Below are 25,747 nucleotides of genomic sequence, written 5' to 3' on the forward strand. Positions count from 1 at the left end.
TTTCTGATCTCGCGGCAATACTACTTTTCTTGAGAGCAATATAATTAGACAACAAAAAGAAATACTGTGACTACTATCAAACTAAAAGGAGTGCACGCATGTTCCTCGAAGAAGCACCGAAGAAAGTTGTAGCAAATTAGTTTTGATGAATTTCGCAGCGTGGAGGCAGGTTCATGAAAGGAAAAAATTACATCAACCCGTATGTAGCACGAACAAACAAAGGAAACCCACACGAGTTTCTCAGAAACAAATCCCGGACCAGGACGAATTTTTCTTCAGCTCCGTAGTTTTGTTTCTGAGAAACCGGTGTGGGTTTCCTTTGTAGCTCCGTGCTGCACACGGGTGGATGTCAATTTTTCCTTTCACTGAACAAAGTTGTTTCACGAGGACGAGGGAGAAACTGGCTAGCAAAGAAGTGTGAGGCGCAAACGTAGAGACTTGCAGACTGGCCTTACAATTATGCACCCATCTCTATGCTTCCGGTTCAGGAAGCGTTAGCTCCTCAGTTCCACTGAGGACGGACGGACGGACGGGCGGACGGACGGACGGACGAAGAGCTTTTATTCAGGTCCTGAGGAACTGCTTTGGGACGCCCCCTTTCAGGGGAAGTCGGTAGCAGTCGCGGGCCGCTCCCACGCAGGGACCGGAAGACCGTGACCCTCCGTCCTCTCGCAGGCCCTCTGGACAGCCCGAAGTTGAACCGAGAGATCGCCGCTTTTGAGGGCTTCCTCCCAGTCCTCTTCGTTGATGAACTCTCTGTCGCGTAACGCAGGAGATTGCCAGAGCATATGGGCTAATGAGCAATACGCCTCTCTGCAGTCCGGACATTGGGGTTCGATGTTGGGCGAGAAGTGACTAAACCTGCCCCTTGAAGGGAAAGACCCCGTTTGGAGCCTCCTCGAGGCCGACGATTGCGGTCGAGTGAGTCTAGGGTGAGGAAGTGGAAAAGCCCTCCGAGAAAGATGATAATGCGTCAAGTTTCATCCAATCATCGACGCCCAGGACACTCCGGAGCGTAGCGGTGCGATTTGTCGAGGAAGCCATTAGTACGTTGTCTGTACACTGACGTCCTAACCAAATAATGCCCGTATGTTCAATTGATAGGTGCTGTGTGCAGTGATGGTTCCCATGAACTGCGATATACACAAAGCAAAAATCTGATGTTCACTGCACAGTAAACACGACATCGCACTCACGACGAGTCTTTTTTCAACTCTTATGTTTATAGCAACGTGGCATTTTCTCTTTTAGTTTTCAGCAGGCCTCGCATATTTCTATGCTTGTCGTACAAGTCCCGGACGATTCCATTTCCGCCGATTCCTTGAAACTTTAACGGCGCTCCGCGCTCTTAAATTTGGGAACGTCTTTCTTATTATTTTTTGATGCTTACACAGTTCATTTTATTGTTGGTTACATCCCCATTCCATCTCTACTACTTAAAAATCTTCCTCCAACTTCCTTTCTTCTATATCTTTTAGGATCGCCTAGCGTCTAAGTTTTTAATCTAGTGCAGTCTCATAAAAAAATATGGAAGAAATGAAGCCACACGGTACGCTTATCACTACCACGCTTCAGCGTCCTACCTGAAAAGGAGCTGTCCTGAGACGTTGAAGCCATATCTCGTTCTTTTTTAGTTTTTTTTTTATGTTCATTTTTTTGCCTTCGCTTTCCTGCGGACCATTTTCTTTTCCATGAGCAAGGGATATTGAAAGACCTTTCCGGATTCTTTTCCCTCGGCGGTATTTTCAATTACTGCAACATGCGTCCTTGCATGCACGGACTACAAGTCGTCGGGAAGGTGAATGCTAAACCGGGAACAAAGAGATCGTCTTCTAAATCAGGCTCAACACCAGGCCCTAAACTGCACACGGTCGACGTAAACGGTGCCCGTACTTTGCTCGGAAATTGTTTGGTCCTAAGCGTGCATTTTAGACAACACGCGGGAGCCGGTCTCTGCGAACGCACTCCGTTACGAGACTGCTAAATGCAGTCTGAAAACGAGAGCCTGTTTCCGCAGGAGCATTTGGGGAGGTGGAATACCATCCCTTTACGTCTGTGCAGTTATTCCAATGATGACTTTAAGTTTCGTTTTACTGTTGTAAAACATTGTTTTTCTATTTTGCTGCCTTGTTTTCGTTTGTGGTACTTCTCTAGACAAGATACCAGAAAAAGAAAAAAGAAAGAAAATGGGTAGGGTTTTTTTTTCCTTTCTTGCTTGATAATCCTGATGCTAACGGAAGCGTGAAATAGCACCACTTCGAATACTGCCTTTTCGGAGTACAAACCCTAGCAAGAACCAGGGTGCGATGTTTAAGACCCTGCGCCCCCAGCAGCCTGCTCTTTGCGCAAGAGGTCAACATAACCTCGCTCGTGAATTTCTTATGACTTGCCTCGTGGTTGGCCGGCGTTGTGAAATTGGTGGCGGAGTCGTCGAGTGAGCTGGCGCTGCTCGTTTCTTTGTCAGTGAGTTCTGCCCTACTGCTTTTCCCATAAACGTTCACGTCTGTTTCGCAAGGTTCCACTGGACTACACTGATAAAGAAAAACAGCCTGGACACGGTTTGGTTTGCTTCCTTTGTTAAGGGCTTGGTATGTGTGTTATGTTTGTGCACGTGTGTATTTTGTCAAGGATAGAATGACGACGCACAGAAAGCTTTCGTTGTAATTTTTTTAAAATCTTCTTTGCAATGAGGAGCAGCCGTTTCATAGACAAGCGTGTAGTTGGCTACTCAAGGCTGTGGGAGGGTAGTCATTAAGAACAGAAAGAGAGATAGATAGGAAAGGCGGGACCATTATATATATATATATATATATATATATATATATATATATATATATAACACGTTCTAGGCTGGTCGTTCAACTAGTGGAGCACGGGCAAGAGCGATTACCTTTGTGCACTGTACTGCAGGCAAATGCAATGAAACAGAACATGACAGCTTGTTTCTTCGTTGCCGCAGTGGCCACAGCCTGCGGCGACCGCCACTCCTATGCAGTACGCGTCGCTTTGGTCAACGCGGCACACAAGGGTCGCGTCTCATCGGGGAAGTGTTGATGAAAATCAAGCCCTTAAAGTAGAATCCAGGAAGTATAACCAGGCTCGCCGGAAGTGCAGTTCATTACAAGTTTTCATGTGACATACAGGGTAAAAAAAAAATTAATTCTGGTGTTTTACGTGCCAAAACAAGGATATGATTATGAGTCGCACGCCTTAGTGGGGGACTCCGGATTACTTTTGACCACCTGTACTTTGACTTGCACCCTGTGCATGGTACGCAGGCGTTCTTGCATTTCACCCCCACCGAAATGCCACCGCCATGGCCGGGGTTCAATCCCGCGGCCTCGGGCTTATATATCAGCGTAACGCCGAAGCCAATACGCCACCACGGCGGGTCATACGGAGTAACCGCCGACCGACTCGCGAAGCTCGACGAAAGCAGTTTGCTGTGTCTGAGGGCCATCATAACCAGCGATGGAAGTTCCTGGTAACACACAGCAGTGAGGCAAGAATCTGCAGAGCTTCTGACCACGTGATTACGCTCACAAACTAAAGCTTTCAAATAGCGGCGAAGAGAGATGAGCGTCGACTGCTCAGTAAGTAATGAGCTGTAGGAGTGGCCTTAAAATATTGACATTTGCTTATGTGAAGGAAGCATCCCGCTTTGTCTTACCAATATTATAATCATGCCATATGCCCTATAGAGTGCTTGATGAGGAGTTGCTGTGATCTCCAGTAGAGTTGTGCTAGTACAGTTTTTATAAACTGAGGACAAGGACTTCTGCCTTGTTCTCGCGACATGTAACCATAAAACGTTTGCGCGTGGCACGCGAGGCCATTCTTATCATTGAAATAATGTTAACAATCGCGAAACAACATTCTAATATATTCGGCAATGGCCTTTGAGGGGTTCTTCAATATGAAAGCCACTGTTGACACTCTTACATATTGAGCTAATCATGCCGCGCACAAAAGCAGTCAAAGAAATCGTGTATCCTTTGATGGATTTTGCACGCCTCCAATGCACACGCTGTCGAAGTAACTTTTCGCATCTTTATGCATAATTGCGTTCCTGTTCAAAAAAAAAAAAAAATGCTGCACACTCCGAGCTAATCATGCATGTTCCGACCGTAGTTACGAAAGAAAGCTGTGTTGGCGGGAGCGAATGCCTTTCGCGAGATAGATAGTGGCAGCACGTGCCTTCCGATACATAAATTTATTAGACATCATCGCCAAGCAATGAAACATAGGATATGAGAAAATTATAGAAATCAAAATTCAGAGATAAGCACGAGAGTCTCACTCTTTCACTTGGGCGCTTCACAATTCTTCATAGTTGGCGTGACACAACGCATCTCATGCGTGCAGTGCATGAGTCTACAAAAAACAAAAACAAAAATAAGAACTGCCGAAGGGAGGCGGTGCGCAGCAAGAGGGGGGGGGGGGGGGGGTAGAGAAAACTCTGTGTGGAAGTGACGTCATGGGGGTGTCAGGCATGCACACTGCGGAGCCGACAGACAGGGCTGCCCGTCGAGCTAGATCGATCGATGAAGCGAGGGCCCGCTAGATGGATGGATGGATGGCCTAGATGGATCGGTTACTGCGCATATTATTGGCCTTCCTACCGACATCGCCAACGCCGCCTTTCTTATGCAGCCGACGTATCTGCTGCGGAAGTTTTCGCGGTCCTCGTTAACGTGGCCTCGAGACTTCGGTGGACTGCGTCTGGCCCCCCGAAGCTGTCTCAGTCACGCACCGTCCCCTGCTGCTGCTAATGCTATGCGTAGGGAACGAGCCTCGAGTGAACGACTAGATTTTCGTGCTGGGCTCAGGTATTGGAGTGTACTGAGGTAAGGGGAAGGACAATGAGAAGGTATAGTGTTCGGCTACTAGCCACAGAAAATGCGTTGCTTATTCATGGCATAATCACTCACGCGATGTTTAACGATAGGGTTTCTCCATCAAATGTTTATTTCTCCTTAGGTTGTGCTTTAATTAAAGGCTTGTTTTGGGGTCATTCAAGGTACCTCGTTGTCTTATAAAATAATTATTAGCTGCTGGTTCCATATTCAGATAAAGTAAGGTTTTTACACTTGCAAAATATGGTGGTAAGAGACGATGTATATGTTTATGTAGAGCGCTCTGTTCTCAACTTTTGCTTTTGGACAACGCACGCTCATTCATAGCACTCTCAGCACGCTGTCAAAACATATTGCTTCAATATGTGCTAAATGTAACTGAAGAATAACTGAAAAATGTTGCGGCTGTCCTCGGCTGACACTTTCAGCTGACCATTCTCAGACGCTGATCAACACATCTTCGCACTACTCCTTTATAGATCTTACCTTATAGGAAGTCATTTGAATGATCAACAAAATTTATATGCTTGCTTAAAGCTTTTGCATGCAACTGAGCGTTCGAATTGTCACGAATAAGATGAAGCCTATAGCATATGCCAAGCAGCAGCGTTATCCTCTTAAATCTTCGTTAAGAATATCCGCTTAACACAAAAAAAAGAAAGAAAGAAAACTAGAAAAAATAAAAGATGTGGATGACAAGTATTGAAGTCGGTCTACTCTCGGTGAGATCACGTTTGAAAGACAGTGCCCTGGTTGGAAGAGTAACCACACGAAGAGACGACCCGATGCTTACTGATGTTTTAACATGTGCCCTTACGTCTGCCCTGGTACAACTTTAGATGTTAGTGTTTATATTTATCTTTCCTGCATTTCATTGGCTTTTTTGGTACTATATTCGCAATAATAAAGCTGTGACGGCACTCGTCTCAAAGTAGTAGTAGCAGTAGTAGCAGTTGTAGTAGTAGTAGTAGTAGTAGTAGTAGTAGTAGTAGTAGTAGTAGTAGTAGTAGTAGTAGTAGTAGTAGTAGTAGTAGTAGTAGAAAACTTTATTTGATGTTTTGTGACGAAGTCCCAGAGGGTGGAGCCCTCAGTCCAGTGCCCCATTTGCTGCTGCTATCCGGCTGGCCCGGTCGATCAGGTATCGCTGGTCGTCGAAGGCTGTGCTTGAAAGAGCGGCTTCCCACTGGGATGGGGAGGGGTTTGGTATTCTAGGTAAGCCGGGTGGTTTGGAGTATTCTCACGTAGAATGGTAGAGGTTTGGGTGACCACCACAGAAAGGACATTTGTCGGGGTACTGGCTAGGGCAAAAAGTGCGGCAGAGAGCAAGGCTGGGGAACGTATTAGTTTGGAGCTGGTGCCAAGCTGCTGAATCTGCACGGTTTAGCTTCACGTATGGTGGAGGGATTGTTCAGCGGGATAGTCTGTGGTGTTGTAGTATATGCGTGAATGTAAGCGGTATCGTTTCCACCTTGTCTGGGTTGGACTGGTCTTCCACCGGTGCCTGGAGCGTTAGGCCTCGGGCTGTCGCATGAACGCGCTCATTGCCAGGGAGAGACGCATGTCCAGGTGTCCAGACTAGGTGAACTAGTGAAATATTTTGCTTGTTGTGTAGAATTTTATGAGCGATCGTTGAAATCCGTCCTTGTGCATATTTTCGACATGCTTGCTGGGAATCTGTAAGAATATGTATGATCTTATCTGGGGGTTGAGCGCTGATGGCGAGGGCTATGGCACATTCTTCTGCTTCCGTGCAGTTGTCAGTGCGTATTGTGGCTGATAATAGTGCTTCGCCCCTCCAGTCGGCCACCGCTACCACTTTGGCTATAATGTCCGGGTAGCACGCGGCGTCTGTGTAGAAGGTGTCGAGGTCGTTGCCGTATGCACGGTGCAGTGCCATTGCACGTGCAGCGTGCCTGCCTTTATGGTGTTCGGGGTGCATATTCCGAGGTATGGGGGCCACTCTAATGTTTTCTTTGATGTTTGGGGCAATTGACAGGGGCTCTCGTGGGGCAAACTCTGATGTTGGGTAACGTAATTGTCTGAGTACGTGCCTTCCTGTCGATGTACATACGTTTCAGTCGTTCGATCTGGCCAACTTTCTGGGCTTCGATTAATTCGACCATGGTGTTATGCAAACCAAGCTGTAATAGTCTGGCTGTTGAGGTGTAGATAGGAAGGCCTGTCGCTGTTTTCACCGCTGTTCGTATGAGTGTGTCTAGCTGGTTTGTTTGGTTTTGGGTGGGTCGGTGGTGAGGTGCGTGATAGGTAATGCGGCTTAAGATTAAACCGTGTATGATGCACATGACGTGCGATTCCTTTAGGCCGTGGCGGCGGTTCGTGACCCACCGGATCATGTGCACTACCTGATTAATCTGTTTCTTCAGTAGCGTCAGGGCATATGTCGCTTTCGCATTGGCTTGAACGGGGAGTCCTAGTAAGCGTAATTTGTTAACCTTATTTACAGGTTCACCCTCGATAGTCACCGTGATGTCAGGCGGTAGGTGATGTTTACTTTGGAGTTTTTTTACTATAAGCAGTTGTGACTTTTGAGCTGCGCACGTAAGTCTCAAAGTAAGATTTGGATGGTTTGTTGCAATAAAAAGTGGTGATTGATAAATATTTAGCTAAAAGAAACTCCGCAGTGCTAACAATTATTGCCATGACTTCATCATGGTTCTTATATAAAAAAGTAATGTTACTTCAATATGGGCCTGTAAAATAGCAGCTAAATTTGAGCCAATCAAATACTTAGTTTTCCGTCTTTTTACTACCAGAAAAAAAATCCGTACTAAAGTATGTAGTCAATACATTGAAGCAGTCACGAGAGCCATGTTTTAAATGGCCATTCAATTTAAGATGAAGTGCACTCTCCACAGTATTCGATGTTATAAACATAGAAAATAATAGGTGTAACATGTAATACACAGCTAAAAAAACTGAAACCACGAATCAAGAGCCTCAAAATAGCAGATCGTTTCGTCTCTTTGAATATGCTACATATTGCAGAAATAAAAAAAAAAAATCCTGGTAAGCTTGTGTCTATGGTTGCTTCTTTACTCGATTACAGAAGTGCATATACGAGTATAGCACTTGTTCATTTGAGCGCCGCCTAATGGTGTCTATTGTGCGAGAATCACACGGAAACCGCTTTGTACTGGTACGCGGAAATATGAAAGACGCTAGTACTATGTCAGATGGACGGTCTCTTCGCAGCTGTTTTCATCATACAAATTGGTGTAAGTTTAAGTGTGAAATTAAACGGTGATGGCCGGTGGTAGTAAGCAACATTTAATTCAAACAGCTGCGATTTGTCGGAACGCGCACTTTTCTCCCATGTGTTGCAAACACCTAAATTTTCTTACAATTTTTTTTCTGACTTACGATGGTCTGGACGCCCTCTTGTACCGAATTCTGCTTGCAGAAAGATTTCGAAACTACCCTTTTTAAAAGCACAGAAAATATATTCGTTCTATTAAATTGTGACCCATGGTTGTACAGTGTACTAATGATGGCCTCATATGCAAGCCCAGTTAGGGGCGTGACTTTCATTCTAAAGAATCTAGACTCTGGTGGTGCTTGTTCTAATTGCCAAATTTTTGTTCCACCCAATACTCAAGTTCGTTAACTCGTAGAGTCAATTCGTGCGATTTGATAACTGTCTCAGCCACACCAAACTGACTGATACACACTTGTGTCTAGCACTGTCTGAGGATAATATTTCTTAAGCCACTGAATGCGTTCCCGACCAGACGTAATTCGGGGTTCCCACACTAATTTCAGCCTTACGTCACCAACGTACGACTGAAATCCATAGTTGGATGTGCTTTCATGAATCGCGTACTTTTTGATAGGAGCGAAGCACGAAATCGATCGTGTACTCAATTTTGCGAGTTTGTTGGACAACCCCACACAGTAAAATTTCACTTGCCGGTGTAATAGAATTTGACAGCACTTGGAATTTACCAGCCGAATTCTTTCAAGGCAACACTCCTGGGGTCGCTTGTGCGGCCTTACTAAAATGCGGCCTTTCAGTTTCGTAGTCTGGCGCACATAGATGAAAGCGTGCGAAAGGATTCAGCACTGCTCAATCAGTGATCGATCAAATTTCTGCGTAGAGAAAAAGAAAAGTATGGTAACTCGTTCTAGGACACATTCAGTGCATGATAAGAATATGACGAAGCCATTCACACATACACAAAAAAGAGCAGTATATTTAAAAATATATATATATATATATATATATATATATATATATACATATATTTTTTTTTTTGGGGGGGGGGGTTTGCGTGCCATAACCAGTTCTGATTATGAAGCATGTCGTAGTAGAGGGCTCCAGATTAATTTCGACCGCCTGTGGTTCTTTAACATACACTACAACGCAAGCACACGGGCGTTTTTGCATTTCGCTTCCATCGAAATGCGTATATATATATATATATATATATATATATATATATATATATATATATATATATATATATAGTGCGACGCTTCAAGACAACACGGGCTGCGAGGGACCGCGTAGTAGTGAGCTCCGGAACAATATGAACCACCTCGGTTCGCTAGCGTGCATCGAAATACGCATACTACATGAGCGTTTTTACATTGGCATCAGAATGCGGTGGCTGCGGTCGTGCATCGCACCCGCAACCTGCTGCCCACCAGCAGAGCTCCATAGCCACCGCGAGCTGCAGTGGCGGTACGGAAAAAAATAAAACATAAGGCTGAGCATTGCTTTCAGGACACCAGCAGTGATGCTGGCATGTCACGTTCGAAAGTCAGCTGCAGGAAGTCCTCCATTGCGAATACACTCCATTGCGTTGAAAACAGCAGAGCCTTCCCCCAAATGCGGCGAACCGCACTTTCGGCGGCTTCCTAATACACGCGCCTAGCTGCATTCCAGCATGGACGGTCGGGCAGTAGCAGGCGGGGGCAGCACTGCGTGTATAGCTCAATGAAGACGTCGGCCGCCGGCAGCACTAGTCATCAAATATTCACAACACCGCTTGTGCATTGCGGGACACCGTATCTCTGCTTCGTTTTTCGATGTAGTTCTCTCTGTTGGCCCCATTTCTCTGCGGTGCTCCCGTCTGCCGTGACTGTTGCGCGTATCCGTACCCGCGACGAGGTCATTTCTTTATATTGCTGATTCGCCACTTCGGCACTGTTGCCCTCCCTCGCTGTGGCAATTGCATTTGCCATAGCTGAGCATACTTATCGTGGCCCCCCAAAGGAAGGATGTCATTTTGTAGCACGATGTATCAGTGTATGCTGCCCAAAACGCAATAAAAAATGTTTGAAGATGCCCTTGTGTTTGCACTCACTGTAATATGGGCCTGCGGTAAATTGAGATAGTGCCTTCTGCAGCTAGAAAAACGGGTAAGTTCAGGGAAACCACTTACGCAGAGCACGCTCGAAGGCAACCGCTAAGAATCCTGAAGGAGCTTAGAAGAAAGCTGGAAGGCTTATGCTTAACTCCCGTGGTCACACTTGTAGTTGAGACTCTGTTGATCAAATTGGTTCCCGGTGGCTTATTCGGCAAATTAGGTTTACCACGACCCTTCTTTTTGTATTAGATAGTTACTGACAGTAACAGAACAAACATCGCAGACATATTTTCTCTTACTGTGGGCTATGGCACAAAAAAGTGTCATTCACACACAACGTAACATTTTTGTCACAAAACTATTCAAGAAGTCCTTTTTGCTAAAGCTCGATATGAATGATGTACGCTTACGTGTGTATGACTAGCACAATACATATCTTTTTAGCTTGGGTTGACATGTGCCAGCTGTTATCCGTTGCTGTATATTCATAAGCGAAAACGCTGAAAGGTCCCCCCCCCCCCCCCCCCTGAGTTTCTTATGCCCTTTATTGTGTCCTTTATTCTATGGCACGTAATCGCCATCCTCTGTTATTTGGTCATTTATTTATAAACAAATAAAGACTACAGGCTATATTTTCTCCTGCGAAGAAATATATAAAGGTCGCTGGAACTAACGCCTCTATGGTATGTATTGTAGACAGTTATTATAGGTTCGTCTGCCACTACCTGTCAGCATTTATAGTCTGACTCTTCTGACGTACCCCTCCCTACAGCATGCAAAAGTTGTCCATGAGAGCGTGGATGTCATTTCGCAACTCGGAGCAAACCGAAATCTTCAAGGATAGCGGCTATTCCAATCCAAGAATCACCCGCTGAATTCTATAGGCTGCTGATGTAAACAGTACACGGTCATGCGAGATGCTCGTATTTGCCTTTGTTTCAGAGCATCTTGTCGGAAGTACACTTTCCCGTTCAATTTGTCGTGGCCGCTAATTCAATCGCATCCAACCTACAGCCTATAGCGTGAAACCCACCTTCATTGGTCTTTACTGTCTGGAAAGCGTTCCTCCGGAGATCCACCCGCACTTTGCTTGCATTTCAACGTAATTCCACTGGCGCTCCGTTCTTTCTCGAGCACATGAGGGGTTATTGCAAACGTTACTTTGACGATACAATATACTTTTCTTTACATACAACACTTCAGTCGCTAAGACGAAACTTCACCAGCAGGAAATGTGTTCCTTTCTGCCGAATGTATGTGCACACACTCACTCAAAAATAGGTTTGCGGGGGAAGACAGCAGGAATTCGGTTCCCCCTTTCTTTTTCTAATCACCCAGCGACAGCATATCACAGCAAGGAGAAGTGGGGGGAGGCGTTAGAATGCCGAGGGCAATGTTTTTTAGAGTAACAAAAACCTGAAATAGTTTCCTACAGTTCAGAGGAGGACGAGAAGCATTGTTTATAATGTTTGAGAACACATTAACGATCTTCAGCCGTTGTTTTTCTCACCGCAAGTGTGTATAAGTGTCCCACCATTGTCCTGAGAGGTTTTTCTTTCTTTTTCTTTTCTTTTTTTTTTCTTTTTCAACAACGAATTGCACACTTTTGAGTCTTCTCTTGTGTCTCAGAGCACAAACATACGAACTAGTGCACTAACAAAGAGACAAATAAAATATTCGACAGTTTTCTTCTCCTATGACGAGTGTACCTGAATCTAGCGCGGAAGGTTCTCGTCCTTGCCTCGGTTACGCTTCAACATTGTGCTTTCCGTAACTGTTTGGGCAATTTTACCTGCCGCACTTAACTTATCTAAGAGGGTGAGGCTGAGTGCTGCAGCTTATTTTTCGAAACGGTTGCCACGTGGCATGGTGGGCAAATGACAATATATAAAAGCGTGGAGGCCCGTTTTAGGCAGACACTGCGAAAGCTACTTATGAAATGCGTTGTCCATTAGTCATTTACGTTAGGCCTGCCCTGGGACAAAGCCTACCTGCGAAAACCCACTCTGGGCTGTTAAGTTAGAACTAACCAGCCTGCCGACTGTGAGCGTTCTACTTTACAATAATTCGCGCGGACAACAACGCCTCTCTTTCATTGCACTTCTGAAGTGCTTATAGTGCACGACTACAATTCGATTTAGCCGAACTGGGTAGTAGCATAGGCAGCGTATAACTGCAAATAGTTATGCGCTTGACCACTTTTTGTTTCTACTTTCAACTCGTGCGTTCCTAAAGCTTCGCAAATACATATACGTATATATTCCGTGACCAGAATTTCTCGGCCATTTGAACAAGAATTCTTGCGGTGCACTCGAATGTGAAGACGCACGTGCCCGGGCCGAAAACAAGGTGGATGAAATAGAAATGAATAGAGGAACAAAATGGAATGAGTACAGATGGAATGATGAGTGCCATAAAATCTCTGTGCCGATAGTGCGGAATGTGGTTTCCACCGCTCATATTCGCCGTCCGGCTCCGTTCGAGGTGAAGGCGTAATGGCGGAGTAAGAAATAACGGCGCTTGAAAAGGGAAAGGAAAAAAATACCCAAAGAAATAACACATCGAGAACACGACCATGGAAGTTTAAGTGCTTCCCCAATATTCACGGGTTGCTACGACGAGCGAAGAAGGACCGTTATGGAGCAAGGCAAAATATCGACAGGTAACCGATAGAGGAAAGGAAAATAAAAAAGGGAAACGCGAAAGCTGGCGTATCGACAGCAGCGGAGCTGGATCGTCAATTCCAGTTATGTATTCCCGACATTCTGCTGCAGGCATCCTCGTGTTGTGAGAGAAACTCACAATCCTACTCTCTTGTATTACATCGCGTATCTCCGCTGTACTAGTTTTACTCACGTTACTATAAAGTTTATCTGAATGCATCGAGATATATACATGCATATATGCACAGAAAAGGTAGGCTGCTATGAGAAATCGATATTTAAGTAAAGATCGTTTGCGGCGTTTGGTGATGCATTGAAATGCGAGAACTAGTAAAGTTTCGCCCCTTTAAAAGAAGAGAAAGCGTCCAATTTCAGGAAATAGGGAGCCATCACTGAATGCAAGGTACCCTTTAGTACGCCTGAATGTCTCACTTTGACACGAACAAGTTTTCTTCATATTTGCTTTAGAACATGCTATTTGCCACTTAGTTTCGCTTTCTAAAATGTAACTGCACCAGCTTAATCAGCAAGCGCGGAACAACTCCACTACGAAGTTGGTGCACGAGTTTAAGATTACCGCCGTAGGGCGGCAAACATAAGCCAGCTGGCTTTTATAAGGCACACGAAAATAGCAGTGGAGAATTTTGATTTCGACACGACCTTAGCCTCAGGAGTGTGTAGCATCTACATCCGCATACCACGTGTGCAACTTCCTCTACACACGAAGGTAGAAAGGCACGTAGCATTGTGGTGCAAGGTACAACGAGCGTATTGTGATATCCTGCTACGTTTTTCCCTCAAGGGCCTCGACTAATGATTGCGAATGGAGAAGCCATGCATATCGCGATGAAGAAAACGCGAGAGCTTTCATCAGAATTGGGCGCGCGGTGCGTTGTGTCCCCGATGAACTCCGTTTTCGCCGTTAGTTTTTCTTGTGTGTGTTGTGACGGGGCTTCAGATTTTTCCACACTTGATAAGTGGCACTCGGGTGGAGCAATCGCCGGCAGCTTTAGCAAGGCTAGGTCCTCCTGCAGTAAGCAATAAACGTTTTCCTCCTGCTCATCATTGTGCGTGGCTGCAACATTACACGGAAAGGGGCGATAACTACAATGAAAACATAGCGAGAGAAAATGTGGAATTGTAGCACCTAAAAATAAATATTACAGGGAAGGTAAACAACTGAATCACTTCGTTTATGCCGGGTGTTTACGGCGCAGGGCTGCTCCGCGCTGGCTCGGGGCTTAGTGTTGTCTATCTTTACGCTACGGAAGAGTAAACAAACCCAGACTTGTTGCGCATGAAAGAAAAAAGGAAGCTAGAGGAGTAGATCTCGGAGAAGCAAAGCTGGCGGTGTCTGGATTACGTTGCTGCTCTATCTCTTCCGAGTGGCGCTCCTGAGACTTCGAAGACGCTGGGCGCGACTGGCGCGAAACCCCCGGCGGAGGCTTTCTGTGTTTGACTTGCAAAAAACCTCGAGGTTTCCCAGAGCCTCGCGCCAATGCCAGACTACCCGTGGTGATATCAGAGTCTCAGGCAACATACGCGCTCTGCCTGGCTGGCATCGTGTGCGAGTCGCGTTTGCTCGTCGGCTGCTCGCTCTGTCGTATTTACATATACGTACAGTTCGCAGCGGGAATGCTACAGCTGTAGGGAAAGGTGCAGCTTGGCTGTGTGAGCCCGCATCGAGATGTGTGCGAGAAATCTGTTTTTCGAAATTCCGTCCCTTGTTCTTTCCTTTGGGGCTATATATACCTGCACCTTGCAATCAATACACTGTGACTGAGTGAAAGAAATAAGCAGCAGACGTTGTGTCAAGTTCGAAAGAGGCTTCATACATTCTGTAGAAGGAGCCAAAGTGGAGAAACATACCTGAATTGTCAACTTCCTTTTACTGACCTTATATGCAATGTCATCAAATACCTTTGTTTTCTTGCACTTCTGATAATTTCACTTTCCTTCGATGCAGCCTCAGACTCAGTTTTATTTATTTCCTATTACTTGTCGGTTGTACAGGTAAAATCGCAGTGTCTTTCATAAATGTGACGATAACGCCGAGAGACAAAGACTGAAACAACTGAAATGTATAATTGTGGCGCCACAGTTTTTTTTTTTCTTTTGTGAGCATAACGTCTTATTTTGGCTAGTTTGTCATAAATGTTAACCGTTAGCAACTTGACTAATTAGCTGTTTTACTCGTACCACGTTAGAATAACGTTTTTAATGAGCTTATCCCAACAACCTTCCTGAACAAAAACAAGCTATTAGAACTAAAATCAATTATCAAGATGCACGCGAGAGGTTAAAGCGAGCTCGGCCACATAAATACTTGGAAACCCTTCGGTCGCACACAGTAGCAGAGGCACTAACACCAACTAGAACATTAGAATAAAAGTTTTTACCTTTGGTCCCTCCCAAATGCGGATACATACATAGGATTGCCCAAAAACTCTCAATTCGGAGCGGAGCTTTGGACGTGGTTATAGAAATTGCGGCTGACACGTTTGCAATATACATTACTCAACCGCCATCGTTTAAACTTCTCAAAGCCTCGTGGTAGTCTGATTGCCCATCTAGTCAACGGTGTTATTAGAGAACTAATCCATACCCTGACTGATAAAGGACACCACGTGACATTTAAGTGGCTTCCAAGTCACTGTGGCGTCATAGGAAACGAACACGCCGATAACGCTTGGTCGGCTCTTCAAGGCGACCAAGCAGGTGCCTCTCGAAAACTTCAAATGATCACCCGGGATATCACTTTCTCCCTGTGGAACGCAGGAAGTTTTCAAAGCAACCGGCTGCACAACTTAGACTCCTCTCTACGCCTTTGCATCCCAGCTGGACTCTGCCGTTGAGAAGCTACCTTACTTTTTCGAATATGGCTAGGAGTGGCCTTTACTAAGTCTTTTGCATTCCGAATCGGATGAGCCGACGACGCCTCGTGTGATGACTGTGGTAGCGAGGAGACTCTTCAGCACCTTCTCTGCGACTGTCCTCGCTACAATTTACAGAGACGATTGCTCGTACACGCGATAGCGTGTTTTTACCAAAGACCTCTAACAGCGGAACTTATTTTAGAATGCCGACATCACAAGCCATCACCGCGGAGGGCGATGAGGGCACTGCTGCAATCTTTAAGGGCAACATACTTGGACAAGCGGCTGTAGCCCGGACAGATGTTTATAGTGCTGCAAGTGCTACTGTGCTGTGCCACCTGTGACCGATTGTGATTGTGTGCCTGTGCTCCTTTCTTTCTCTATCTCTACTTTTCTGTCACTTTACCTCCCCCTCCCCTCTCACCCCAGCGGAGGGTAGCAAACCGGATCTTCCCATATGGTTAAACTCCCTGCCTTTCCCCTGTCTTCTGTCTCCCTCTAGTCAACGTTGTTCCGCGCAGACACTAACGATCAAAGAGCTTAACCGCAGCCAGTCGACGGGGACATATTTTCGCTCACATCATCCGCTTTGAGCAAATGCAGGCTGCCCTCTCTATACCCCCGCCATCCTCCTGCTTAGCCTCCTGAAAAGTGTTCACTTGCATTAGTAAAGCAAGGGCAGCCTATTTGAAATATGATTGAAAGTTCTAGCCGTTTATATTAATCGACAAAGCCACTTGCACACTCATATTACCTTTATAAATTGTAGGATTTGGCGTCCCAAAGTGCACAGTGGATTTTGAGGGGTGCATTAGTCAAGGGCTGTGGAATAATTTTGACCGCCTGGGGTTATGTAACGTGCGCACGAATGCAAGTGCACAAGTTTTCCTGCATTTTGCCGCAAACTTAATACCACCGCGGCCGAGAACCGATCCCATGGCCTGGGACTCGACAGTAAGATGCCACATTACACTGAACCAATACGGCGGGTCCACATGACCTGTACAAACCAGGAAATGCTTTTATTTTAGGCCACATAATCGTGATCCAAACTCGGTACGTCGGTTAGAAAGGAGACATATGCAAATATCCCGCTATGCATGTTGTAACGTAAAAGAGAATTTAAAAAAAAAAAGGAGAGAGACTTTCCTTTCCCCGTGAATGTAATTTCAGGAGGCATTTGCCTCAATGCGTATTATGAGGGCACAGAGGAAATTAAATATAAAATATTTGTTGCACGATGACCAATTCCGCAACTAAAGAGCCCTGGGACAAAAACTATAGGTACAAATTCAATGGTAAATAAAATTATGGGACATAACACAACTCTTCTGGTTCTTTCGACGTTCATTAGTGCGGATGTTTCAGTCATCTGTTTTTCGCCACCTTGGCTTATTTAAAAAAAAAAGAAAGACGAACAGGAGTGACAGCGGTCTGCTGCAACCCGAGAAGCAAACAAGCATTTCCAAGTTATTAATTACCCTTTTTTTGTGGATACTGAAGAGGACATAATATAACCAGGACAACTTAATTTAGCAATAATAATAGTGACATTAAATTGTATTAACGCGATAGCGTTTAGGGCTCCGTGTTGCAGAAAATACGGCGTCGGCGTCGGCATTGGCACCCGTGGCCGAGAAAGTCATTCCCAACCACGTTTAGGTATGCCACACCATTGTATCATTAATGTTGCTCATACCATGTTTTGCATTCTTGGCAAAGCTATTCCTCGGAATTTTTAGAAAGACAATCCACAAACAAATATCATGAAACAATACACCCACAGCGCATGCCTTCTATGTTAAATATTAAAAAAAATTAAATTAAGTTATGGGGTTTTACGTGCCAAAACCACGATCTGATTATGAGGCACGCCGTAGTGGGGGACTCCGGAAATTTAGACCACCTGCGGTTCTTTAACGTGCGCCTAAATCAAGTACACGGGTGTTTTCGAATTTCGCCCCCATCAAAATGCGGCCGCCGTGGCCGGGATTTGATCCCGCGACCTCGTGCTCAGCAGCCCAACACCATAGCCACTAAGCAACCACGGCGGGTTATGTTAAATCTTCTCCGACTGAAACAGTAAAAGTGCGAGAATTGCAAAATTACATCATTAAAATGATGTAATTTCTTTGGCGTGGCTGTGCACCATCTCCGGGATCGGCCCACGCAAGAGGCCGCGTTTCCACCAGAAAGCTCGCCTACGTGCATAGCGTTCGCCGCCAGTGTTTGCCAGTAACCATTACGGTTGCATAAGCTGCAGTCGTCGGGAACAATGAGTAGCAGTCAGGGATCTTTGAATACTATCGCGTTCCACTCTATAAAGCGAAGGTTAAACGTCCTCCAAATTTATTACTTGAGGCATTCGTTTTATTTGCCTAAGGACAAACGAGTCTGTGATGAGAAAAAAAGTCCGAGAACACTTAAAAACTTCTTATGAATTGTGAATGGGAAAGCATTAATGCACAATTGAACGCCGCTGAGCGGTCCTTCCAGTTACGAACTCCTCGCGGGCAAGCGAGCACGTTGAGACGCTTGGCGTGTTTTGATTTCGCCTTGCCGAGACGCAGAACACCGGTGAGTGCGCGGACAAGGAGCGTGCCGATAACACACGCTTCTGAGAGTCAGAGCAAGGGTGACGTCTGTTTCTTTAGAATACTGGAGCTCTGAGGGAGAGAGCGTGATGGCAGTGAGCACCGTTCGGAATTATTACAGCGAAGCTGTGATAGGCTAAGTTCCTGGAGATTGCGTACAGCAACAGATGGAAGTAAATTAACAATTTAGACGCGTCGGGATGGCGGCGTTTTAAAACATCGGGATCGTAAAAAACTTGTGCACCATACCACGGTTCTCGCAGGACATTGTGACTGCTTCTTAATTACGTGACGTAGTTCACCCTGGCGGCCACGTGAGTGCGTCAGCGCTAGTACGCGCGCTGCGATTGGCATATCCGTCTTTAATTTAAAGAAAAAACCTCATAGTCTCTCCTATATCGTGTGTAGGTTGTATCGCGTATCCTATATCGCGTAGGTTGTCTATGCGTTCGTTTCAGTTACCATATTCCCACATTAGTCAAGATCAGAGAACTTTCGTCGTCGAAGTTAAGTGATACCATCCGAAGAGTGAACTAGGCCCAAATTCCTGTCTGTTATGGAAGACTAATGTCAGGGTGAATATCTTAGCAAACATCTACAAGGATTCCACAGCTACCTTGGTTCTCCACAAGAAAAGTAGAAAGATACCTATCAAGAAAGGGGTCAGGCAAGGAGACACAATCTCTCCAATGTTATTCACTGCATGCTTAGAAGAAGTATTCAAGCTCTTAGACTGGGAAGGCTTAGGAGTGAGGATCAACGGCGAATATCTCAGCAACCTTCGGTTTGCAGATGACATTGTCCTATTCAGCAACAATGGAGACGAATTACAACAAATGATTGAGGACCTTAATCGAGAAAGTGTAAGAATTGGGTTGAAGATGAATATGCAGAAGACAAAGATAATGTTCGATAGCCTGGCAAGGGAACAAGAATTCAGGATCGCCAGTCAGCCTCTAGAGTCTCTAAAGGAGTACGTTTATCTAGGTCAATTACTCACAGGGGACCCTGATCACGAGAAAGAAATTTACAGAAGAATAAAATTGGGTTGGAGTGCATACGGCAGGCATTACCAAATCCTGACTGAAAGCTTACCACTGTCGTTGAAAAGAAAAGTGTACAATCATTGCATTCTACCGGTGCTAACATATGGGGCAGAAACTTGGAGGTTAACAAAGAAGCTCGAGAACAAGTTAAGGACCGCACAAAGAGCGATGGAACGAAAAATCTTAGGACTAACGTTAAGAGACAGGAAGAGAGCGGTGTGGATCAGAGAACAAACGGGGATAGCCGATATTCTAGTTGACATTAAGCGGAAGAAATGGAGCTGGGCAGGCCATGTAATGCGTAGGATGGATAACCGGTGAACCATTAGGGTTACAGAATGGATACCAAGAGAAGGGAAGCACAGTCGAGGTCAGCAGAAAACTAGATGGGATAATGAAGTTAGGAAATTTGCAGGTGCAAGTTGGAATACGCTAGCGCAAGACAGGGGTAATTGGAGATCGCAGGGAGAGGCCTTCGTCCTGCAGTGGACATAAAATATAGGCTGATGATGATGATGATGAGTGTCAGGGTAATTTATTATATAATTTGGAAGACATAATCAAGACTACAGTGCGAGAGAGTACGCGTACTCTAATGTGCTCTTCGAAATTAACTAAATTTGACATAGAATTAAAGCGACTTCGATAATCCGGCGACGTGCCGAACACAGATACCGACGCACGAAGTCAATAGACAATCTACGGACTGCTAGACGCCTACAATAAAAGATCCAGCTCCGGTTAAACAAGATAGAGTGACAACGCTGGACTGCTTTCTGTGAATCGCTAGACCCTCGCAAGGACCTATGGCACTTATAGAAGACGGTGCGAAGGCTCAGGACGCTACCCGTACAGCGGACTCCATTCAAGGCTCTGGCCCTCTTTCAAAAACGACCAGATACTGATGTCGCAGAAGACTTCTGTGCCAGATTATCCAGGCAACGCACAGCTTCCAACAACTTATCACGTTCCATCAGCTTCCCACCACCACGTGACCCCCACATGGATCTACCATTTTCAATCCATGAACTCATGGCGGCGCTAGCTTTGTGCAGACGCAGGTCATCATTGGGATCTGACGGAATTTCTTACAGAGCTTCTTGTCATCTGGGTGAGCGGGCGAGGAGTGTTCTTCTTGAAATCTATAATGAATCCTGCCGAGCTGGCACACTTCCCACAAACTGGAATGCTAGTCGCGTAGTTCCGCTACTGATGCTTGGAAAGTCTCCGTTGGAGCTTTCATCGTATCGCCCGATTGCACTGGCGAGCTGTGTGGGAAAAGTGATGGAGAGGATGATCCTCGGACACCTCGGAGTGGTACTTGGAATACCACAACGTCTACCCAGATGCCATGGCAGGATTCCGACGTGGCCGCTCATCAATTGATAATGTCGCCGACCTAGTGACCTACGTTCAGTACCAAAAACGGGTGTAAACGTCTGTGCACTTATTTGTTACTCGACGTCAAAGAGGCGTACGACAACGTTATACATGAAGCCATCTTCGCCGGTCTCGAAGAGGAAGGCCTCGGTGGTCGGATGTTCCTATGGATACATAGCTATCTCTCTATGCGATCTTTCTTTGTGAGTGCCGAGGACGCCCACACTTCTTTACATTACACCTGCTGTGGCGTACCCTAGGGTGGCGTACTGAGCCCTACGTTGTTTAACCTTACGCTGATTGGTCTCCTTGACCACCTTCCAAGCCCAGTTAAATTATCAATGTACGCGGACGACATATGCGTTTGGGCGTCCGGAGTGACACGCTTACAGCTGGGCGCCAGGCTCCAAAAAGCTGCCACTCATACTACACACTATCCCCGAAATCAAGGCCTGGAGATTTCATCTGATAAATGTGCACTTGTGGCATTTACGCGTAAGCCTATGACGCACTACAGCGTAATAATCAATGGGCAGATGATACCATTTGTAAATGATATCATACAAATGGTATCATCTGGTGAGTCATACATTCGTACCCTTCCATGCCAATCTTGGTATATACCAAGGAAACGAGACGCGACTTTTCGGCAGATCTTGTTTTTGTGCGTGACCACGATGACATGGCATCACATTAGACGCCGACAGCCCCGGCCCCTAAAGTGCTTCGCACTTAAAAAAAAAAGAAAAAAAAAACTTAGTCTCTCTTTTACAATCGTGTGTGTGCCTTTGTATGAAGTTTACGTTTAGCGCCGTTGTACATTGCTCCGGAGCGTAGCGCCACCTTGCGCGTCGGCTGAAACGTACATCGCTCGAAAGCGTAGCGCCGTCTTGTGGCGCCCACTGAAACCTCCGGGGTTTCAATGAGAAAAGGGAATGGGTGCGGCGGCGGTGGAAACAGACCACCGACGATGAGCGCGTCGCAGACGCCAAGCGTAAGCATGCTGCCCGCCAGGACCGCGAGGCGGAAATAAATGCGAACCGTCCTTGTGGCCCCGATCCCGCAAACTTGGAACGTTTCACTGGAGCAACGGTCAATCACCACATACACAGCTTCGCTGGTCATCCGCCTTTACTGAGTGGGATGGGAATGCTTTTTTTCACTCTATTGATGCTCTGCAGAGACACGAGTTGCTGATCGAATGGATAGGGCAGACAATAATTTGCAGTAATACAACAACAGAGAGAGAGAGAAACGTTTATTAGTGAAACAGCGTCCCGAGCGAGGCCCGGTGTCACCCTGAGGTGGGAAGGTTCCTTAGTCCAGGAACCCTCTGGCTTCGGCTGCCCTCTTGGCCCTGGCGACGAGTTGTCGTTGGTCTTCCAGATCCCCGAGGGCGAGCTTGGCCTCCCACGTTTCGAATAGGTGGTCTTCGTTTGCTTGTGGTGCTCGGTTAGCGTCCATTTCCGGCTGCATTTCGCTATCTTCATGCCACGGGCATTCCAAGAGCAAGTGTGCTAGGGTGTCGGTGTATCGTTTTTAGGACGCCTATATATGAATTCGTTGTTTTGATTTATTGTTTGGCCAGTCTCGCCAAGTTTCGATCTCTCTGAAGCACTGCAAGATGCTTTAGTATCACGCATTTCTCCTTCAATGAACACGACACAGCATGTCATTCTGGTGACGTGCTGTTCCCTTGTTTTTCCTTTCTTTATAATTTCTATTCTTGTGGTGCCCAAGATAACTGAAAGTAGTAGTCACTCACTTACAAGATCCTCAGTTGTCCGGATGGTCAATTGCAAACTTGAGTTCTTCAATTTAATACCTTAAAGATACCTTGACAGGGGTATTACATAAAGGGTGGCAATACATAAGTACATAATTTGCATAATACATAATTGAGCACACAAATAAAAAAGAAGAAAATACATTAGCTAAGTGTTAAATACAGGAGCACAAATACATAGACCAAAATAATATAACCTAAACTGTATTATATACAAGTCCAATAAATGAAAGGGAAAATTGTCATCCACCCAACTGGAGCACGAAGATACTAAAGAAACACGTATGTTTTCCTTTGTAACCTCATACATATCCACAATTGTCATCATTGTTGTGACATATTTGATTTCCTTGTAATTTCAGCCACTTCGCTCACACGTACGCACGCACAAATATACAGAGAGCGAAGGCACACTTAAACATACACCGACGCTTGCTCTTTAGAGATAACTGCTCGAGTGTAACAGACATTCCACTAGAAGACTTTCAACAAGCACCCCAAAGCCGAAACTTGAAATGCATATAATCATGGCTATGAACATTGTCATACCCCTCTCTGAAAACCATCGCTAGAAAGCGTTTGCTCATAACCTAACCCTGCTTTCCCCTTTTCTTTCCGGTGGCATGCTTTCTTTTTTTTTCTTCAGATGGCTTGTCTTTATTCATTTCTGCGAAATGCAAGCTGCTATTACACAACCCCCGATGATCTTTCTCGCTAATTATAAACGAGCATAAAAGGCTTTCATCCCTTTCCTCCTCTACCAAGATTGCGCTACAGCCCGTGCCTTGCAGGTGGTAACTACGCCTAATATCGAGTTCCTTTATAAACGCATTTGACGCTTCGTTGGTGTTGTCGCATACACGAGTACGCTTAGCGCTCCCAGGTTGTTGCGTCAAAGCTCTACCACGGATGAACGCGCTCAGAAAAACACAATCGTAGCTGTCCGATAAACAATTACTTTTTCTCCACGTTATAGAACTTCTCTCTTTCTTTATTTGCTCGCTATACGCCACCGCTCTATAGCCGTCCTTGGCGCTTTTCGAATACAAGAAGAGGAAAACAGGGAACAGCATGTGACCATACCACTTCCTTTCTCACTCGAAAGATCAGGCTTGAAAGGCGAGGGAGAAGGAAGACAAGGGGGCTGAAGAGGGGGAGTATGTATGGGATAAAAAGAGGAGAAGACGTGATGCCTAAAGTTCGCTTGAATGACGTCCCGGGAGCCGGCGGCTGAGCCAGCATTCGCCAGCAGCCGAGTATAGTAGTGCTCACGCACGGACTAGCGCCCTCCTTTCTTTAGCCCGCGGTGGCAGCGCTTCGATCAAGCAGCGGCTGCGGTAGCGGCGGTAGCAGAAGCAGTAGGAGCACCAGCGAGGGTAGTGGCAGCAGCGAGGCCCAGCGCTGGCAACCAGCTCTCTCCTCCCGAGCTGCGGCGGCCCCTCGACAGGCGACTGGTCCTTCTTCCTTTCTGCTGGCGTGAAATTTCGAGGGGGCCTTCCTCTTCATCCTCCATCCCGTCGCTCTCCCGTCTTCTCTTCTCTCGCTATCACACCCTGCGCTCGCGTTCGATATTATTTATTCAGCGATTATCCTGTTATGACGCGCCGGCCGTCCAACAATCTTCACTAGGCTTCGCTTAGTTTTTCCGTTTTCGCTTCCCTTTGGCACATTCTTTTTTTTATTCCTTCACGTTCCAGAATCTCCCGCACGTTCCCCTCAACTCTTCTTCCTTTCCTACATCCTTGCCCTGTATCTTTACGTTCTGCACTTTCGATATTTTCGCGATATCGCATTTTGCTGCCGCCGCTGGGACCGAGCTAGGAGTGAGTGTTATCGGCGCTCTTCAAATCGCTTATGCGCGCGCGCGTGCGCGCGGCCGCGAGCTTCCGTTCGATCTAAAAGCGAGGAGGCGCCCCCTTTAACAATAACGGATGACTCTCTCTTTGGGGATCATTGTTTAATTGAGAAGGCGGGCATTTCCTCGCCCCACGGAGCCCGGCAGCGGCAAGAAAATGTTTGCTTGGATCGGCAAGTCGCTCTCTCGCTCGCTTGGCCTGCGTGGATTTTTCTCCTCTATTTTCTTTTCGCGCTGTTTGCTACGGGCTGCTCCGAAGCAGTGTCGCTGCTGCTGTTTGCTGTCACATTTTGTTTGGCTCAACGCCCCTCGCCTTTAAACTTCTCTCGCGAAATCTGTTTGGCTCTATATATATGGAACGCGCTGCCTTCACGATACTTTTCTTTTTCTGCCCTGGGTTCTTGCAGCTGGGTTCTTTACAGCGCGACCTTCTGCGTAAGGAACAGCCTTGCGAGAGGACAAAGCGATTAGCGATAAAGGAAAATAAAGCGCTGAGCTTCGTGCGGCGCAAGAAGAGCAATAAATTGCAAGAAGGTGACAACCGCACTGTGCGAGCCAAGGCGTGCGTGTCAGACGAAAGCCGCCAGGACATGTTTTTCTCTGATGGGCGCGACTCTAGGCCTTTTCTTCCTCGGCTCTCGCTTCTCCTGCTGCGTTGAGCAACAAACAGGAAAGGGCTGTGGGTGCGATACGTACGGAAAGGGGAAACCGAATGTTGTAAAATGAGATCCCTGAATCTGGCGAGAAAAACTATGAAAAAAGAAAGCATAAATGCGAGCAGAGGTAAAAACAGAAGCCGCGCGGCTGCACTTTGTGCTCAATGAAAACTAATAGGAGCAGGCGTCTCACGCTGGCACTTGGATGTTGTCTTCATGCGTTTGCTCGTTTATTTTGCTCATTTTTCGGCTTGAGTTTGTCTCATGTGTGCGCCATCCCTTCTACATTTGGAGACGCGGTGAAACGATAGATTTTATTTTTTTCCCAGAGTATTCTCTGTTTTACTCGCGACACTATACAGGAGGGAGCGCGCAAAGTACCAAAGCCCCGCGGGTCTCATTTCGTCCTCGGTTGTCGGAAAAGAGAGCAAAATGTTGCCTCTCAAGTTCTTGGTGGAAACACGAAGAAACACAGCGCCGCGTTAGTTTTTCTGTTGCTCTCGACTGAGCTGCCTTGAAAAGGCTTCCATGACTTCTGCGACTTTGAAACGTGTGCCAGTACTACCGGACGAAATCGTCTTTCAGGGAATAAATGGGCACTATTCGTAATTTTCACGTTCAGCTGTGCTCACACTCTGTGATGACGAAGCCTTATGAATACATGCATACGAAGTTACGCCGTGTATATAAGCGACAGCGTAGTAG

The 25,747-nt window shown here is 46.1% G+C and overlaps 1 protein-coding gene across 2 annotated transcripts in view; it reads left to right on the plus strand.

Moving 5' to 3' along the window:
• The window catches only part of LOC119442871 (cell adhesion molecule-related/down-regulated by oncogenes), a 312,322-nt gene that overhangs the window by 207,053 nt on the left and 79,522 nt on the right, over positions 1-25,747 (plus strand). The gene's annotated exons all lie outside the window — the stretch shown is intronic.

This window comes from Dermacentor silvarum, chromosome 2, assembly GCF_013339745.2.
Source record: "Dermacentor silvarum isolate Dsil-2018 chromosome 2, BIME_Dsil_1.4, whole genome shotgun sequence".
In the NCBI taxonomy this organism is placed as follows: Eukaryota; Metazoa; Arthropoda; class Arachnida; order Ixodida; family Ixodidae; genus Dermacentor; species Dermacentor silvarum.